Here is an 11440-nt window from a genome sequence, read left to right on the forward strand (position 1 = left end):
ACCAATAACAACAAAATGATAATAAAAACATCCCAATCAGTATCGTTATAGGATTGGAACTGAAAAAAAGTGGACTGTTGCGTCTCTAATGATGACTCACAATCCCATTGTGATTGTATTTAATGCTTTTGGACTCTTGTGCAGTTAAATAAATTCTGAAAACACTGCTCACATAAAATCTTCATCTCACCATATATTGAAATGTTAACCTTTTTTATGTTTTTACCAAAAATGTTCATATTTTTAAATGAGTGTCTCTCTTTGTGAACGTGTATGTGTATTTGAGAAAGTGTGATAAGGAGGACAATCTCCTGGTAGCGTAGGGTATTTGCAAAAGTGCACCGAATATTTAATGTGTCTGTCAGTTATCGTCAGAATACAAGGAGACCATATGTGAAACATTTCACTGAGATTGTGAAATTTGCATGAACATTTGGATATATTCACTGAGGGAATAAAAGTAGCCGAACGGTGTGCTGAATATTTGTTCAATAAAATATTTAATTTAGAGGATGGAGAGAATTTAGGGTGTGTGAGCTTCATTTTATTAACCAAATAACCACCTTCTTTTATCTGTAGTGGACATTTCCTCTGGTCATTTTGATAATGTCTTTGACATTTAGTCGTTAAAATCCATGCTAAAACATTCAAAGCCCTCAAAACTGGAGGGTTTTTTTTACATGAGGTAATGTAGGTTGAACTTTGAACATAGTTTTATATTTTCCAGATCTTGCACAGCCATAGTTCAGACAACTTGAACTATGGCTGTTCAAGCTCTCAGCATCACAGACAAGCAGCTGGGGTTCAACATTTCTGGCAGCTCCCATGTTAACAACGAGAGGTTTGTAGAGACGGTTATGGTGAGAATTGGTTATTCTTCTAGGAAAAAATTGAACACGAGAAAATAATATGAACAACATACTCTATGCAGGTATTTTACACCTCCATCATCCAGTTTGTTCTCTGCATCTCCATCACTGTCTGGTTTGGATCTGCAACCTAAACTGGACAGACACAATCTGCAACACACAATCAGGTCTGCAAAAAAAAAATCATAGGTGCCAACCTGCCCCCCCATCCAGCACTTATACCAGTCTGGGGTCAGGAAACAGGCAGGTGGCATCACTGCAGACTCTTCACTCCTCACAGACCCACCACGAATGTACATGAGAATATTTCAACTCAATAGGGTCAATAACTTAACTAGTGCAGACCTTTATTGTCAATACTGTAAACACTCTCTACCTCATGTAAATTAACCGTCTGTTACATAATAACACATTTATTATCATGTTTAACTCAACATTTTTGCACCACTGCACTATTATCTCATTTAGAACTGTACATATCAGTCGTTGCTCATTTTGTGTTTATTGTTGATATTTATGTTGTACTTTTTGTACATTTAGAGTACAGTTCACCAAAGTGTGTTTGTGAGCATAACTGGACAATAAAGCTGATTCTGAACATCTAACTTAATTCTTTTAAACAAATTCCTTTGAAATGTTTTATTTTTAAGAATACAAACAAAGACATTTCTGTCCATCAATGAATTTAAAGAATACTCCTGCTAATTTAGCTGAAGTGACTTTTCTTTATTTCTTTTATTAAAAAGAGTATTTGATAAGTGATTTCAAATTTGCACATGAAAATAACTCTGTAGCCAATGGGGTTGTATGGATACACGTCATGAGATGATTGGTGGTTGAGGTTTAACAGGACACTCTGAAAACATTTAAATTGCACCAATGTTCTCCACTAGGATATTCACAGAAAGATGGGTGGCATGACACGTCTTCTGCTTTTACTCTGTGCTGGTGAGTGGCTAATGTTTTCTTTTCATGTGTACTGGTACTTAACTGTCATAGTCAGCGTGCTTTTAACAGAATTCAACTTCCTCCAGAAAGCTAGCACACTTGATTTCCCCATGTCCAAACTCTGAACAACAGTTATTCTCTGTGACAATCATTGTTCCAACTCACAGTCACCTGGTGGGTACCTCTCTCTTTCAGGTGTGACAGCGAGCACAGCTGTGGATCTACAGAAGAGAATCGTTGGAGGTAGACCATGTCAAACACGTGATTACCATGTTTAAGTGGAAGGATATAATGGGACTGTTCACTTCATGTGTGGTGGCTCTCTGATCAGTGACCGCTGGATTCTGACTGCAGCTCACTGCTTGAAGAGGTGAGAGAGAAAAAAAGACTAAAATGATATTCTCCTGTTAAAAAATGTACTGTGGTATTCCTGATAACATTCCCAACATGAAGATGGCATTGCTTATATTCAGTAATGACAAACCTGATATGAAAATGTGTTCTCAGTCATTCACTGATGTGTTTATTCACCTCTATTTGTAGACATGTAACTGCATATGTAGGTCCAGGTCTTATAGAAATGGATATCACACAAAATAAGACCTTCAAAGAAAACGGAAATGGAAGAGAACATGACCTCATGCTGCTGAAGCTACGTGACTCCACTCAAATTCAACATGTAAAATTTCCAACCACTACTGAATGAGTGAGTATTGATGTCACCTCTTTAATTCATCTCAAAACTCAACTTTAAGGAAAAATAACAAAGCAAAACAAAAGTATGTGAAAGTTGTTAATTTAATTTTCTTGTTCTATTATATTTCAGACAAACAGTCGAGATTGCAGATTATGCATCCAAGTTCATGGGTCCAAATAATGAAAGAGGTAAAAAAATATATATATAAAGCAATTACTTATCATTAATACATTTACTCTTTTATTTTCATCACTTTTTCTTGTTTTCTTGGTAGAATTACAGCACTTTTAAAAACACATTATTATTATTTTTTGAACAAACTTAAACATCAAATATGTTTAACAGAAAAGTTTCCTCTTCTCAAACTCAACGCAGCAAATTCAAGCTCTGTTTAGTTCAGGAGACTTTTAGTGAAGGGCATACTTTATTTATTAACTCTATAGGATACATGTTTGAATTCATTTAATAAAGTATTTTTAAAAATCTGAGTCCAATGAGGAGTTTTCTTAACAATGTTAACAATGATAAAGTTTTATTTTAATTAAATATGTTCTTTTTCTATTCTCTAGGAAATGACAGACCACCAACTCTGCAGTGTGCAGATGTAACAGAGTTAATGATTCCACTTGCCATCACTTGGCATAGAATGTCTTTATTTGACTATTTCTATTGTTTAAATACTGTTTATAATTAATTCTAATTAATTAATTAATTCTAATTAATTAATTAATTCTAATTAATTCTAATTAATTAATTAATTCTAATTAATTCTAATTAATTAATTAAGAGTGGCTGTGAGAGACCGTATGTGCTTCTGTTGTTATCAGATTAAACGGCGTGCTGGTGCCAAAAGTAAAAGTGTCTGCCTGATTCATCACACAACGCAAGAGAGAGTACACAACCGCTACAATGGTGCCGTGACCCGTTCTTCAAGGAGGGGATTCTGCCGCAACGTCGATGGGACGCAGCTTCAGTGCGCCGCTTTTCTGAGTGTTTCAAGATCAACTTCACGATGGTGCAGTGAGTTGTTTATGGACTGAGTCATAGCTCGAACTTTATATTAAATTTAAACAGAGGAACAAACGAGTTGTTTATATGTTGTGAATGTGTGTCGTTTTATACATGCAGCTGGTCTTTTTGTGTTTTTAATGATTATTGTGGAGTTTAATGGTGAATGTGATATTTTATTTAGGAAAGAGTATAATAAGTGAGTGGACCGAACTCAAGTAATTCCTGCTAGGTTTACGTTTCCTGAAATGGTTTAATTTAATTGTATTTATTTTTTTGTGTGTGGTATTCAATTCAATTTAATTTTCTCTGCTCACATTTAGGTATATTGAGTTTAGTGCCTTAGTGAGAATGGAGAAGCCAAATTTTTCTGGTTTTGGTAGGGGTCAAAAATTGTGGTTCAGCCCATCTCAACCAACTGTGGGTGGCCTTAATGAGGGAAATCTTTTGACTTCTACACCTCATCCTGCTAAAGCTAGTCATAAGAAATGTGAGGAAACATATGTCAATGCAGATGTTAGGTCAGGTGATCCTTCTGCTGTTTCTGAAGATCAAGATGGGGAACATGTCTCAGTTAATGTTCTCAGTGACTTAGTCAAACAGATAGGGACAAGTATTGGTGAGAATATCGTCTCTTGTCTTAAGTCTATTCCAGCTAATGATGTGAGTGTAGCTCGCTCTACAATTGCTGACCTTTCAAAGGTTAACTTAACAGTTAGCCACCAGAGTTATGAGCCACAACCTTTTAGGGGAGACAACACTGACAAATTCTCAGTTTCAGAGTGGGAGGAAGCTGTCAAAGTGTTTATGACTAAAAGTAACGTTCAGCTTTGTGATCGGGCTGAAGAGGTCTTGAGTAAACTGCAAGGTAAGGCTCGTGATGTAGTGAAGATTGGGCTACATAGCAAACCCACTGTGGACTTACAGTTAGGTCCTCAGCCCATCTTTGACATTTTGAAACAGCACTTTAGTGACTCTGTGACTTCTTTTATGCCTTTGGCTGACTTTTATGAAACCATCCTCCACTGAGACTGCTGTTGACTACTGGATCCGGCTCAACAAAGCTGTTGACACTGCTGTTGAAGGACTTAGAAGACAAGGCAAAACCCTTGATAACCCTTCCAGAGAGGTAACGGTAATGTTCATCACTCATTGCCCTGACCCTGAACTGTCACTAGTCTTCAGCTGCAGACCACTTGAGGAGTGGACAGCCAGTGATGTTCAAGTACGGGTGGATGAACACCACCGTAAAAAGCGTCTGCAGCAACGTCAATCTACACATTCAGTGAATCGCTTGCATCCCACCCAGGCTATGGAGAAGCTGCACAGCCATGTTCAGACTGCAGTGAGCCCTCCTGCTCCTACTCCTGCTCCACAACCAGCTACAGCCTGTAAAACCTTGTCGAGCGAAGGTCAGTCTCTCGAACATGTTATCGCTCTTCTGGAGCGCTTGCTGCAGAAGGAGTCTTTTCAACATTCCAGACCTCCTAGACACAGAAGTGATAGTCGTGCCAAGGTTCGAGGCCCGTGTGTCATCTGTGGAAGTGACGATCATGACACTGTGTCCCACTGTCGGCAGGAGTGTCTCTGCTTCCGCTGTCATGCTACTGGACATCAGGCAGTAACCTGTACTGTCATACCTGCTTCGGATGCACCTGCAGCTCGAGCTGATGCTCCCACACAGCAGGGAAACTAGATGGCCCACACGAGGGGGGGACTAGTGAAGGGCCGGTTGACATGTCCCCACATGATGATGTTGATATTGAGTCTGTTTACTCTCAGTTCTGTGCTTCAATAGTAGGTGATACTACAGTGATATTTCAGAACACACAGACTGTCTGCAAAAGATGACCTTTTCTACACTAGTGTGTCTATTCAAAATGCTGTGAATCTGCGTGCTATGTTGGATAGTGGCTCAATGGCCTGCTCTCTGAGTTCGCGTGTGCTTCCTCTGCTTGAGACGTCTAATATTGTTTCTTCGGACTCTATCTCGCCCACTTCAGTTGTTCTGATTGGATATGGAGGTTTGAGAACAAGCCCCGTCGGCGTCTGTGAACTTCAGATGAAAGTGCTGGATTGTAACATCTCAGTACCCACGCTGATTGTGGATGGTCAAAGTGATGACTTGATTCTTGGAAGCAACGTCATAAAACATCTCATTCGTGTTCTGAAGACTTCTGGAGATTTCTGGGATAAAGTATCCCTTTCGGATAAGTCAGCTGTTGACGATGAGAACCTGCTGCAGCTGTTGGCTTCTGTGGAAAAGTGGAGAGGCAGTAACATACCAGACAAGGTAGGCACTGTGAAACTGAAACATGCTGTGACTTTAGAGCCCATGAAGGAACATCTGGTTTGGGGTCGTCTGCCAAGTCATAATTGCCTGTCAGCTTGTAGCACAGTCATTGTGGAGCCAAGTGAGTCCCGCACAGTGCCCAGGACAGTTATGGTGGGACGGATTGTGACTCCATTATAGGGTGATGGATGGATTCCAGTGAGAGTCATTAACCCTTCCAATAAGCCAATAACTCTCAGACGCAACTGCAAGATCGCTGACGTGTCCCCCTGCACAGCGCTTGAAGACTTTGACAATGACTACTTGTATGCAAATGAAAAAACAGATGATGTGAAATGCAATGTGACCAGGACGGTAAACAAGACCGACACTGGAAGTGAAAAGAGCTTGACTGTTGACTCTGACTATACTCCACCTAAACCTAGTGGTTCAGTGCTACGTGACCTTGGACTACAGGACATTGACGTTGCCTCTGGTGAATTGTCTCCCTTCTGGAAGTCAAAGCTGGTTGAACTTGTAACCAAGTACGAGTCAATATTTTCTCGTCACAGTTTGGACTGTGGGAAAGCCAAAGACTTTGTTCACCGAATCAGGCTGAGTGACGGCAGACCCTTCAGACTGCCTTATCGTCGTCTGTCTCCTTCACATTATGAGAAGCTAAGGATGGCTTTAGATGAAATGGAGGTACGGGACATCATAAGAAAGTCAACAAGTGAGTACGCTTCGCCACTTGTTTTGGTTTGGAAAAAGAATGGTGATCTGCGGCTTTGCACAGATTTTCGTTGGCTGAATGCGAGGACCATCAAGGATGCACATCCCCTGCCTCACCAGGCTGATGCTTTGGCTGCTCTTGGAGGGAATGCTTTCTTCTCGACCATGGATCTGACCTCTGGTTACTACAATGTGGAAGTCCATGAGGAGGACAAGAAGTTCACCACATTCACCTCTCCCTTTGGGTTGTACGAGTATAATAGGCTTCCACAGGGACTCTGTAACAGCCCTGCCACGTTCATGAGGATGATGATGTCCATCTTTGGTGACCAAAACTTCTTAAGCCTCCTGTGTTACCTCGATGACATTCTTGTCTTTGCCCCCAACGAACAGCTTGCCTTACAAAGGCTTGAAATGGTGTTTGAGAAGTTACAGGCACACAACTTGAAGCTGGCACCCAAAAAGTGCCACTTCATGAGGTCGACAGTTAAGTTCCTCGGGCACATTGTGACCAAAGATGGCATCTCCACCGACCCAGAGAAGGTCAAGGCCATTACTGATCTGACTGAGAAGGATTTGATGGATGAGAGCAGTAACAGCCCCTCTCCCACCAAGGTATGGTCATTTCTTGGTATGGTTGGATTCTACCAACAGTTCTTTGAGGGTTACTCCAGCATCAGCAAGCCTCTCTTTGCCCTGACATCAGGCATGAGAAAGCCACGACATGCCAAAGGTAAAAAGAGCGCACCTGTGAACAGGAAGTTGACTCCTGATGATTGGACACTGGAATGCAGTGGAGCTTTCCAGACGCTGAAGCAAGCTTTGTTGGACAATGTCACTCTGGCTCATCCGGACTTTAGTAAGCCTTTTCTACTGTCTGTAGATGCCTCCTCCAACGGCCTTGGTGCTGTTTTATCGCAACTGGCGGACGGTGACGATGTTGCTCGACCAATAGCCTTTGCCAGCAAATCTCTGAACTATGCCCAGTCACGTTATCCAGCACACAGGCTTGAGTCCAGTCATGCTGCACACACATCGCTCGACTGTGGCCTGCAGAGCTGCTGTTTCTGCTGTTTTGAAACAGTCTTTGGACTAAGACAAGCTGCCTCCTCAAGCCTTCCTCTTGCCTCAACTTGTTCAGTCTGTTCAACCACCTGAGCTGTCTGAGGTTCGTCCTCTGTCGAGAGAAAAGCTGATGGATGCACAACGTGCTGACCCTTGTTTGAGTCGTGTTCTCCTGTTTGTGGAACGTCAGAGGCGCCCATCAAGACGAGAGCCTGTTGAAGCTCTCAGACTTCTCAGAAATTGGGATAAGCTGGTGGTCAAAACAGCTGTTCTGATCGTGTCTCAAAAGACCCTGTTACTAAGAAAAAGACCTACCATTATGTTGTGCCCTCTGCGCTGAGAGAAAAAGTCCTTAAAGGTGTGTATGATGAGGCAGGTCATCAAGGCCAAAGATGGACGCTCTACCTGACTAGACAAAGGTTCTTCTGGCATGGGATGGAGAGAGATGTGAGAGACTATGTGAAGTGCTGTCGCCGTTGTGTGTGTAGTAAGTCTCCTGAGCCTGAGGCCAGAGCACAGCTTGAGAATGTGACCACATCCAGACCCCTTGAGTTGATCTGCATAGACTTTTGGTCTGCTGAGGACTCCTCCAACAAGTCGTTTGATGTGCTTGTGGTTACTGACCACTTTACTAAGCTGGCGCAGGCCTACCTCTGTCCAAACCAGTCAGCCAAGGTTGTTGCCCAACAACTCTGGAACAACTTCTTCTGTGTTTACGGCTTTCCTGAGCGGATACACTTGGATCAAGGTGCTAATTTCGAAAGCAGTCTGATTGCAGAGATGCTCAAAGTTGCTGGGGTTCAAAAGTCACATACAACACCTTATCACCCAATGGGCAACGGTGCTGTAGAGAGATTTAATCGCACCCTTGGAAATATGATCAGAGCACTTCCCCCAAAAGCTAAACACAGATGGCCTCAACTGCTGAGATCTCTCACCTTCTCCTACAACGCTACAGTGCATGAGACCACTGGTTTTGCCCCGTTTCAACTGATGTTTGGCAGGACTCCCAGGTTGTCTGTTGATGTGATGTTTGGATCTGTCCTCATGGATGATCAGGTGGTGGACTATGATGACTATGTGCAGAGTCTCAGACGTGACCTAGCAGAGGCTGTGAGAATTGCTCAGGTCTACACCACCAAACAGCAGCAGAAACAAACAGACTATTACAACAAGAGGGTCAAAGGTGCTGTGGTTGAGGTCGGAGACAGAGTCTTGTTGGCTAATAAAGGCGAAAGAGGAAAAAGGAAACTGGCTGATCGCTGGGACAACCACCTGTACGCTGTTGTGGAGCAACAGGACAACACTCACACCTTCAGGATCAAGAACAGTGCTACGGATCAGGAGAAAGTTGTCCACACGAACCTCATAATGCCTGTTAACTTCCTGCCAGTTCAGACTGAGTCTAAGGATGATGATGGTTCTGGTCTAAGTGATCTTACCGCTGGAGCTACTGATGACTCGCTACAAGATGTTGATGTTGCAGGCTCTATTGCACTGCCTGACTGTGAACCTGAGGACAGAACTGTTTCATGGATCTCGCAACTACCGGCATCCACTGGTGACCACCAACCTGATTCACTTGATGTTCCTTTGACTGTTTACTTGAATGAGACTGTTGACATACCTGACATGACCGTTGATGTGCCTGTTGACACTGGCTGTCCTGCTGACCAATTTGACTCTCAACCTGTGACCTCTGAACATGACCTTGAGACACAGTCCTTAGATACAGGTTGTGTAATCTTATCTGAGGCAGGGCGAACTCAAACCAACGTTCCCTGCAGTGACTGGGCAGTGAGTGTTAATACAAGGTATGGGAGAGTTGTTAGACCTGTTATGAGGCTTATTCAGCAAATGCAACAGAAGGTTTTTGTTGGACAGTAATGTTATGTCCTGGGATTTTGATAAGACTATTGGGACGATATTTTGGTTCACTTTTGTACTGAAAAAATGTCTCTTTCTTGGGAGGCTATGTGAGAGCACTAGTTGAGTATGAGAAATAATGTGGTTTGTTAGTACTGTGTAATTTATGTGATACCTAGTTGCTTAGCATGTAAAAGGGCATGTTTTCCTATGGATGTTGAAAGAATTAGCTCCCCTTTCTCATTCTAATTCTTTGGGAATAGTCATCGACCAGATTGCTTGGTATCAGTAAAACAATCAGTACTGGGTAAATATGTTTTTTTTTTCTCTACCATGACTGTATGTATCTATTTGTTGGTACCTGGTATGTTTTTGGTTCAGGGTGTCCTCACAGAACTTGCATAATTGTTTTTGTTTTGTTTTGTTCAGATGGGCAAGTGGAGATCAGTAGGGGGGAATGTAACGGAGTTAATGATTCCACTGGCCATCACTTGGCATAGAATGTCTTTATTTGACTATTTCTATTGTTTAAATACTGTTTATAATTAATTCTAATGAGTATCCACTGGGACTCTGTGTAACATGAGCGCCCTCTGCTGGTGCCCCTGCAGACTTGAGCGGTGCAGCCCGTGTAGCTTTGCCAGTCTGCACTATGCTGTCCCCGTGGTAAGTTTATGTGTAAATGAGCTCCGCTAAAATACTATAAAATATGTTCGTTTTTCTTGATAAAAGTAATATTTTTCCATTTCACATGTTTGAGAGAAGCTCCGAAATTATTGTAAAACTTTTCTATGATCATATTACTATGTTTTTGAGTCATTTAGGCTCATCACGTGTGTGTTTTGCTAGCTAAAATGTAACTTCTGATCTCCGTGGTGTAGCTTGCTTAACAGGTTGCTCAATTATTTGTTCTTATATTTTAGCAATGTTGGGGCTTATTACTACAAGAGTGGCTGTGAGAGACCGTATGTGCTTCTGTTGTTATCAGGTACACATTTCAATTTATTCATATGTATGTATTTGGCCAGTCTGCACTATGCTGTCCCCGTGCAATGTTGGAGCTTATTACTACAAGAGTGGCTGTGAGAGACCGTATGTGCTTCTGTTGTTATCAGATTAAACGGCTGGTGCCAAAAGTAAAAGTGTCTGCCTGATTCATCACACAACGTAAGAGAGAGTACACAGCCGCTACACAGACATTCCCGTTGTCAGCTGTGAGACCTCTAGGAACTGTTTGCAGCGCAGCCTTCACCCAGATGACCTGTCCAGACTCTACCAACGCTGGTTCTGTGGACAAACTGATACAGTGGATATATCTCCAGTGAGGTTGAATGGATTTTCACTTTGTTTGTTTGATACAGTCATTGGGTGTTTGACCATTTTACTGATTCAAAGTTTTTCAATAAATGATACAGTTTAAATCTCTTCCACAGGGAGACTCTGGTGGAGGAGTGGTGCACGGTTCCAAGATTTACGGGGTCATTAGTTTCACGATGAATGGTACTCATGCCTGTGTTAAACCAGCTGCATTCATGGATGTCTGTCAACCGAGATACAAGGACTGGATCAGGAGGATTACGGGTTTGCGAACCATCTAACCCTCCATGTATTCATTTAGAGTGAAATGTCCCCTCATTCAAGAGACATTCACATGAATTGGAGTAGTGAGTTTCTTTACATTTTCAATTGATAAATGTTAATTGAATAACTACTAGGCCTAAAGTTTTTATTATTAAGCCCTTCACTCTGCTAATGTTGCTGAGTGCTGTGCTCTTGATGGATTAATGTCGGGTCTTTGTCGATATAAATAACAAAGAGTAAGGTCTTTTACCTGCTCCTTTTTAAATGTATCTCGAGATAACATTTGTTATGAATTGGTGCGAAACAAATAAAGATTGACTGACTAATCAGATAAATATAATCATACTTTTAAAACATAACTATCAATTTATCAATATATTATCACCTGTTCAGATTCATACT

Source organism: Labrus bergylta, chromosome 7 (genome assembly GCF_963930695.1).
Source record: "Labrus bergylta chromosome 7, fLabBer1.1, whole genome shotgun sequence".
Taxonomy (NCBI): Eukaryota; Metazoa; Chordata; class Actinopteri; order Labriformes; family Labridae; genus Labrus; species Labrus bergylta.